General features: G+C 41.1%; 3 non-coding genes across 3 annotated transcripts; 1 reads left to right on the forward strand and 2 right to left on the reverse strand.

The window, feature by feature from the left end:
* The first annotated feature begins 1201 nt into the window (after nt 1-1201).
* Nucleotides 1202-1320, forward strand: LOC144979087 (5S ribosomal RNA). Its single transcript, XR_013646641.1, has one exon. It is a non-coding gene; the product is annotated as a 5S ribosomal RNA (ribosomal RNA).
* A 580-nt stretch (nt 1321-1900) lies between these two features.
* Nucleotides 1901-2019, reverse strand: LOC144979096 (5S ribosomal RNA). Its single transcript, XR_013646646.1, has one exon. It is a non-coding gene; the product is annotated as a 5S ribosomal RNA (ribosomal RNA).
* Nucleotides 2020-2295: 276 nt separating this feature from the next.
* LOC144979097 (5S ribosomal RNA) lies at nt 2296-2414 on the reverse strand. The gene has a single exon (XR_013646647.1). It is a non-coding gene; the product is annotated as a 5S ribosomal RNA (ribosomal RNA).
* Between the last annotated feature and the right edge of the window lie 6679 nt (nt 2415-9093).

A 9093-nucleotide genomic window follows, 5' to 3' on the forward strand; every position in this document is an offset into this window, starting at 1 on the left:
ACATGTTTACGATTCATTGTTATTGTTCGTGTCACTTTATGTTAATCAGTTATCAATGAACCAAGGGGGGAGGGAGGGGGGGGGGGGGCGGGGAAGCAACCCAAAGACGAGAAGAAAAGTTATACGCGTTCTTCAACTTCGTGCATTTACGCTCACTTTTGTACTCCATGAAATGTCGCATGTTTTTCAACTACATCCCATTTGGGGAAACATGTATGGATCTCCCTTAAATTCGTTTATCATAGCTGGAATTCCAACACTGTGTGGATTATGTCAATGTGATCAACAGTAATAAAGTTATGGGCTATTATTAATCACTGGCCAGTTTAAATTGACGCTCAGTATACTTTTGAGTTATGTTTTATTTGGCATTCAATTGCAAGAATTTTACTTAAACGCAGAGCATTAATAAAGAATTACATTACCTTATGTGCGCTCACTATTTCTCAGACTGAACGATTTAACATTTAACAACGCCGGGTTCGATTAAACTAGAATGAAGAAAAAAACAGAGCTTTTGTCAGGACGGTAGCTTCCACCACTTTCTGTAAGAGATAAATAACTGCGATGCGATTCAAGCTTCTTGGAGAATGTCGAGTCGCACTCGCACTGTATTTATTAATCTCTTGAAGTAAGAAAGTGGTGGAAACAAATAGTATCCTGTCAATAATTGTGGCTTTTGGTTAAAGTAAGATCAAATGTAAGGTTAAAATTTAATTTGTAAGGTATGAGTTATATTATGGATTTAGGATGCAAATGCCGATAATTTTTTTTCAGTTCATGTCTGTGGTGGTATCTATATTATGAGTGTCTAGTTCACTAAACCGGTATCGTGGAGAAGACCGAATCAATAAAGGGTGATATCGGCATCATTGTTTGATATTTATAATTTCGATTTTCAAGAAAATCATAATTTACAATTGCATGGCGTTGCTGCTTATCTTTCTGCAAATCTACATGTGTACGAAAAGTAAAGGAACCAGAGAGAACGTCATCCTTCCGGTGAAGTGTCTCATGCCGCTTTCAAGATAGCCCATCGCCATTTTAAATTCTCCAGTATCAACAAATTAAATTGTGCAACAAACGAATACAACACGCTATTTCAACTAACAATATTATACATTTCTAAACTATCTTCATCATTACATAAATTAGCAATAGTGTTTTAATATTATATTAAATTCTATTTTCGACACTTGGTGTCTACGACCATACTACGTTGAAAATACCGGTTCTCGTCCGATCCCCGAAGTCAAGCGACGTCAGGCGTGGTTAGTACTTAGATGGGTGACAGCTTGGGAACCCCACGTGTTGTAGACATCTTTTTTTTAAAACGTTTTTTTTTAATTTATCTATTTTACAATTTTATTACATTTTTAACAATTTTTTTGAAAAGTTGTTATTTAAATTTTGTCTTTTTAGTAGTAGTAGTAATTGTAATAATAATAATAATAATAATAATAAAAATAATAATAATAATAATAATAATAATAATAATAATAATAATAATAATAGATAATAATAATAATAATAATAATAATAATAATAATAATAATAATAATAATAATAATAATAATAATAATAATAATAATAATAATAACATGGAAGTAGGATGGTCGTAGACAACAAGTGTCGAAAATAGAATTTAATATAATATTAAAACATTATTGCTAATTTAAGTAATGATGAAGATAGTTTAGAAATGTATAATATTGTTAGTTGAAATAGCGTGTTGTATTTGTCTGTTGCACAATTTAAATTGTTGATACTGGAGAATTTAAAATGGCGATGGGCTACTACTAAAAAGACAAAATTTAAATAACAACTTCTTTAAAAAATTGTTTAAAATGTAATAAAATAGTAAAATAGATAAATTTAAAAAATCCTTTTTAAAAAAAGATGTCTACAACACGTGGGGTTCCCAAGCGGTCACCCATTTAAGTACTAACCACGCCTGACGTTGCTTGACTTCGGTGATCGGACGAGAACCGGTATTTTCAACGTAGTATGGTCGTAGACAACAAGTGTCGAAAATAGAATTTAATATAATATGAAAAAATTATTGCTAATTTAAGTAATGATGAAGATAGTTTAGAAATGTATAATATTGTTAGTTGAAATAGCGTGTTGTATTTGTCTGTTGCACAATTTAATTTGTTGATACTGGAGAATTTAAAATGGCGATGGGCTACTACTAAAAAGACAAAATTTAAATAACAACTTTTTAAAAAAATTGTTAAAAATGTAATAAAATTGTAAAATAGATAAATTTAAAAAATCCTTTTTTTTAAAAAATGTCTACAACACGTGGGGTTCCCAAGCGGTCACCCATATAAGTACTAACCACGACTGACGTTGCTTGACTTCGGTGATCGGACGAGAACCGGTATTTTCAACGTAGTATGGTCGTAGACAACAAGTGTCGAAAATAGAATTTAATATAATGTTGAAATACTATTGCTAATTTATGTAATGATGAAGATAGTTTAGAAATGTATAATATTGTTAGTTGAAATAGCGTGTTGTATTTGTCTGTTGCACGATTTGTCGTTACTGGAGAAGTTAAAATGGCGATGGGCTATCTTGAAAGCGGCATGAGACACTTCACCGGAAGGATGACGTTTTCTCTGTAAGGGCATGTGGAAAATGACGAATTAAGAGTCTTTAATGAGCTTGACTTTGAAGATAAAAAGATGAAGCTGAACTCAGCATGCCCGGAATCGTTTACTCAACGTGAGAAATTTTTAATCACATCGTGTCACATCAGGAGTCTTCTTCCGTACTCTGGATAAAAAACATATTTTAATATTTGACCAAAAAATTCGTCCCTCGAATATCGATTAATATTTATGACCCTCATCTTGGCAAAAAGAAAGTCTCAAACCTGGGACTTCGCAAGCAAACCTAACCTGGAATTGAAAATAATTTATTTACTTGCAAGTCGAGATCTCCCTAGCGTTATATTGCAAAGTTTGCTCATTTGCGGGAGCCATTCATTCGACCCATTCAATCAATTTCCCATTGTGGATTTTTTTTTTTTTTTTTTTTAATTTTGAAACTGCGTCTCACGGTCACCCAGCGTTACCAATTTGGCGTTTTTAATACCAAATTCCAACAATTTTGCGTTGTTTGAACCAGTTTGCTATGAGAATATTGATGTGGGAATTTGGCTTATGGAGAGAAAAAAAAGGGGGGGGGTGGTATTTTAGAATAATTATTCACATTTACTAATTCAATAGATAATTTTAATTCCACAAAATATGCCAATTCTAACCTTGAGATAGACAAGACGAAATCAAACATCAAATCAAATCAAATCAAATCAATTACTCATAACAATTGGATTTTTAAAATATTAGATATATTTCTACTTTTCTATTCAGGAAGAGTGATTTCTGGAAATTTTGATTTATTTTTTTTTCAAACCATTTGCCATTTTTCTATGAAGAGTTAGTCATCTTTTTACTAAATTAATCTGGCAATCCTCTTATCACCAAGCACTACCAGTCCTGAATATGTGAATATCTCGAATATCTGTCGAGATAACGTTTGAAGTGCTCTTAAAATTGACCGTCTTGTCCAAAATAAATCAGATGTCCGATTTCGTAATGTTGGCGTTTAAATGCGACCCTAGCCTATTACCTTCAAGATTACCGTCTCTTGATATTTGCTGAGCTTTATAGAGTTGTCAGATTGTTTTTTGATGCCTTTGTTACACTGTAATTTGGTTATAAATACCCTATAGAAATATTGAAGTTGACATTACTCGGCTCTTTGTTATTGTTATTGTAATTGTATGTATACCACCAATTAGGTTATAAGTTCCCATTTAAGTTCCACTAATAAATGTTAACGCTTAAACATCGTTTGCGAGTCTGTACGATTCACCTGGGAGCAGATCAGGTGAGTATTTTGCATTAAGGAAAAATGTCAATCCCAATGAGTTCCATTCATCATCATCATCATCATCATCATCATCATCATCTTCATTGCCTTTTTCACCCTGGGTCAGGGTACCTATAGGCACCGACAAACAATTTCCATCCTTCTTTAACCTGAGCTAACTTTTTTTTGTATCTCGTTCCGTGTCTTATAAGTTCTCTGTATATCAGCTTCTTTAATTCTTCTCCATGTTCCTCGTGGCCTTCCTGATTCATACATGGTGCGAACGTTCCACGACGCAATTCGAAGCTGCTTGTTTGGCGAAGACGTCATCGGGTCAGCAGAGTCCTTTCGGCTCTTTCTGTTGTCCTTCATAAATTCTGTCATTGCAGAAACTCTTCGGTCGCCCAAGCTAAAAAAAAAAAAAGGATTTGATTTGTACGGCTGTGTTTCTGTAACAATTTTGAGTTTTACGGAAGAGGTGTTAACCCTCGGACCTGGAGGACCAGGTGACTCAAAAAGGGGGAATCACACACCGTTAGTCGCCTTTTACGACCCGCTGGCTTGGCAGCAGCTTCTTATGGTTCACACTATTATGTTATGACGATCGACCCAATCAGCAAAGTCCGATCCGCATTCGTCCACCGTCGCGAACCCGCCTGGTAGCATCGTCACAACACACCTTTCGACTAGATGCTCTGCCGTTTCGGGTTCTTGTCCACAGCGTGGACATAAAGGACAGGAAGTTAGACCCCACTGATGTAACGCACCGGCCGTTAGGCAGCTCCTCGACCGAAGCCGATTCGCAGCTACCCAGTGTCTCCTCTTACTGGTATCAAAGCCTGGCAACTTCTCACCAAGCTTAGAGGAGTGTAGGTCCCCGCCCCCACGAGGGATTGAATTCGTCCAAACCGACTTCCATCTCGTATGTGCAGCTCTGTCCGTAGTCAGGGATTCTGCGTACAAGGGTTGCCGGGACTTATTTCGGCTCGAAACGGGGGCACCGTTCATTATGCGCATGAGAGGGGTATCCCCATTCCTCTCTCTTTGATCTTACTCAGCCAGTTTCCCGTAATGGTCTCCCTCCGGACATCGGGGGGCTGGATCGCTGCCATTACCGGGCCCCATTCTCTAGGGGTTGTTGCTAGCGTTCCCGACACTATGTGCATCGACTTGCGAAGTTTTACATCCACCTTCTCAACGTTTCTGCTTCTACCCCACACTGGAGCGCAATACTCCGCGGTGGAATAGCATAGTGCCAGGGCGGATGTTCTCAGGAGCGCTTGGCTAGCGCCCCAAGTCGATCCCGCCAGCTTCCTCAGAAGACTATTCCGCTTCTCTATCTTCCGGGCAACCCCTTCGAGATGAACCCGATAGGTAAGGCTGCGATCCAACGTCACCCCTAAATATTTTGGACGCGGCTCATATGGGAGTGGCTGGTCCCCGACTAGGACATTCAGTTTACGGGTGTGCCAACCACTGCATAAGTGAAATGCAGTGGCCACGGTTTTTGAAGTGTTCATCTTCAGGTACCACTTGTCAAAGTAGGATTTGAGTCTGGTGACGTCCTCGCTGAGTACGCTCTCGAGACGGGTCCACACTTTACTCTGAGTAACGAGTGCCCAGTCGTCTGCGTATCCCAGCCTCAGGGAGGAAGTGTTCGGCATATCGCTAATGTAAACGTTAAACAACATTGGCGCAAGTACCGACCCCTGAGGGACCCCATTCTTCAATTTCCTTACTTTGCTCGTGACGTCTCCCAGCGCGACGTGGAATTGCCTTTCCCCTAAGATCGAAGAGAACAACTTCAAGGTCTTTTTGCACCTTATGATTTTTGCAAGTTTGAGCATTAACCCATCGCACCAGACCGTATCGTACGCCGCTGATAGGTCTATAAACACAGCACCTGTTTGCTGTTTTCTCTCGAACCCGTGCTCAATATGCTCTGTAAGGGCAATGACCTGCTCCGTGGTGCACCTCCCTTCCCTGAAGCCTGCCTGCTCAGGTGGCAGGGCAGCGTCTAGGACCGGCCCCCATCGGTTTAATAGAACACGCTCCAACAATTTGTAAAGACAGCTAAGCAGCGATATGGGTCTGTAACTGTCTGCCTCCTTCGCCGGCTTCCCTGGCTTCAGAATGGCAACTATCTTCGCGTGCTTCCACACTTGTGGAAGCTTTCCATTTGCAAGGATGTCAGACATTGCCTCTGCTAGCCAGGCCCGTGCCCTGGGGCCCAGATGCGTCACCATATCGGGATATACACCATCTATCCCTGCTGCTTTGCCGTTCTTTACTTCGCTAATGGCTGCACCCACTTCTCGGGGACTGAACGGGGCCGTCCAGTCCGACTCCTCCGCAGGTAGCGAGTCCAAAATCGTTCGGTACGCCTTGCGGACACCGCGCTCAAAAGCCTGATTAGGGACCCGCTTACTACGGTTCTTAATATTCTTGGCAATTGTGTCTGCCTCGCATTCCGGTGCAGCCTTCGCGAAATTCCGATCTGGGTCCAATTTCTTTATCAAACGCCAAGCGTGGCGGCTGGAGTGTGTAAAGTCGAGACTTTCCACGGTCTCCTGCCACCGTTGCTTCCTTCCCTCTGCCAGAGACTGAAGTAGTCTATCGGCTGTGTCCTGGGACTGGGTCTGCTGGTACTCTCGGTACAGCTCTTCCGACTCTGCTGTCCAGCAAGGGGTGTAGAATTTCCGTTTGCCCCGTGGAATAGAGCGTTGAGCGCTCTTAACCAGTAGCCTACTAAATCTGGTTATATTCTTGGACTTGGGAGGAATGGCAGGGCAGACCTGCTCGATATAGGAACTGAATTCCTCCCAGTCAGCCTTCCTAAAATTCCATCTGCAAAGTGGGAGAGACTGCACCCTCGGTATTGTCACCCCAGCTGTGACAAGAACCGGCCTGTGCTGGCTATGCGGAAAGTCCCCGAGGACTGTCCGCTTCACCTGCAGCGGTTCACCGTTCGCGCCTTTCGTTACGAGGGTGAGGTCTGGAGTATACTCCTTCTTATGGCGGGTACCCCGGAAGGTACCCTTGGCTGTAGGATCGTACACTAGGTGTAGATCGTTACAGTCCATCCATGAGCGGAGTTGTCTTCCTGCCTCGTTGCAGTCTCGGTAGCCCCATTCGTGATGGTGGCTATTAAAGTCTCCCAGACAGATGGAAGGATGGCTGACCACCGGTACCGGTGGTGTAGTCCATGTCGCTCTAGGTGGTTTGTAAATATTATGCAAACACAGTCCACCTACTTCCACGGAAATTCGGTTCACCCCATTGCTGTCCGTTACGCTCTCAATGACCCTTACCTTCGATGGCTCTTTAGCGTAAACGCTAACCCCTCCTTTGAGCCTCGAAGTGTCCTCGCGTTGGACCACCGTATAGCCTGGGATCTGGAATCGGGAAGATTGCGCGCCTGAATAAAGGTGGGTCTCCTGTAACAGGAGGATATCTACGCAGTGAACGGCCAATAGCTTTGATAAAAGCTCATTTTTTGCCATACTCTGGCTCTCGACGTTCAGGGACAATATACGCGTCAGTTCGCCATCCCCGCCGTCGCATTTTCCGATCGGCAGGCCGCGAATCGATTGATGCATGGGACGTTTGCTTTTTTCTCGGACGTGCCGACGACCCTGGCGACACGAACGCGGTATTATTTGGCTAGGCGGCAGACCGCTTCGCCATTGACGGGACTGATTGGGACTCGACATAAGGACAATAGTGTGGCGCCCGGGATAGGGCTGCTATTCGGGCACCGGGTTTGGATCAAATTTAGTCACACACCGGGGCGAGCAGCTCATGTGGCTCGTTGGCTCGATACCCGGGATGGTCTCGTGACGGTCGACCGGGATTTACACCTTTGCCCTCCCGTGTGCCTCAAGCCCCCTCACCAACTGCAAGGTAAAGATCCACGAGGGGGCTGGCTTGGCGTTGGGCTATTCTTGCACCCTCTCAGTTGAGGGACCCCGGGCATCATTATATGTGCTTCCATTTCTCACACAAGACTTCATGGCAGCACAAACCACATTGTTCCCTATATTCTAGTACCGTGGTGATCAAAAGTAACGTTACATTTTTGATGTGCTCTTGGTGGCAAGAAATTCGCAATAAAGGAAATTAAGTGATACACCATTTTAAAGAAAATTAAATTATGTTTTTTAGAACGGTACCAAATTTTATAATATATACATCACTTCAATCGAAATATTGTGGTTCGAAAATAATCATTTACTTACTTACTTACTTATCCGAACCAGCGACCACCTGAGCTCTAGCCCTTCGGTCTTGTGCCATGACGTAGAAGTTAGATGTCTTTAAAAAAAATAATCATTTAATGATCTCTATTTGGTAAAAGTAGAGTAGAATTGAACACAAAATAATGCGTTCACTGAAGTAATTTTTTCCATTCGAGTTCAAATAAGTTGCACATTTCTACACATTCGTTGACAACAAATTCAGCTTTCTGTTGTTGTCTGTTGTTAGATCTTTACCTTACTCTGACACCAAGATCTAGAAATCCTTCTAAAAATTCTATGTCAAGATCTTTTAACACCCCCACAACATTATTATGCCAAATCTGAATTGTGAAGAACGGGCAAGGTCGCTTGGACATTTAGAAGCCGGATACGTTGTTAACAGGGTGGCTAATATATATTTTTTAACATATCTCAATTGTCAGTTTGTCGCTTAAACCACAAGCGTTTTTTTTTTTTTTTTTTTTTTTTTTTTTTGTTTTGTTTGTTTGTTTTTTGTTGTTTTGTTTTTTTTTTTTTGAGTGGGTCAGTTATAGATATTCCAAGGCAAGGATGGTTATGCGTACATCATTGCCAACACTAATGAAGATATTTACATGCGTGAAAAAGGCCCATTCAAAACAACCATTGTGAATGCTTGATACTGAAGGGACCACATAAAATATTGATAACTAAAACTATTTCTGCCAAGTTCCGAAATACAGTTTTTAAAAGTTGTTATTTACTGTACAACAATGGCGTCTTGACTATCAATGATTCTGTTATTTTATAAATCCTCTACCATTCCTCTTTCATTGGTATATAACACTTGTGGATTTATTTTGTATTTAAAGAGGGTGAGAGAAAACAAAAATGTCACGTTTACTTTTGATCATTACTGCATACTATTTGTGATTTTCATCTTAAACATCTGGCACATTTTGATGACCAAGTCACTTCCAATTGGTATCTT

This window comes from Berghia stephanieae, chromosome 8 (genome assembly GCF_034508935.2).
Source record: "Berghia stephanieae isolate SIO BIC M18660-M18661 chromosome 8, UCSD_Bste_1.3, whole genome shotgun sequence".
NCBI lineage: Eukaryota > Metazoa > Mollusca > Gastropoda > Nudibranchia > Aeolidiidae > Berghia > Berghia stephanieae.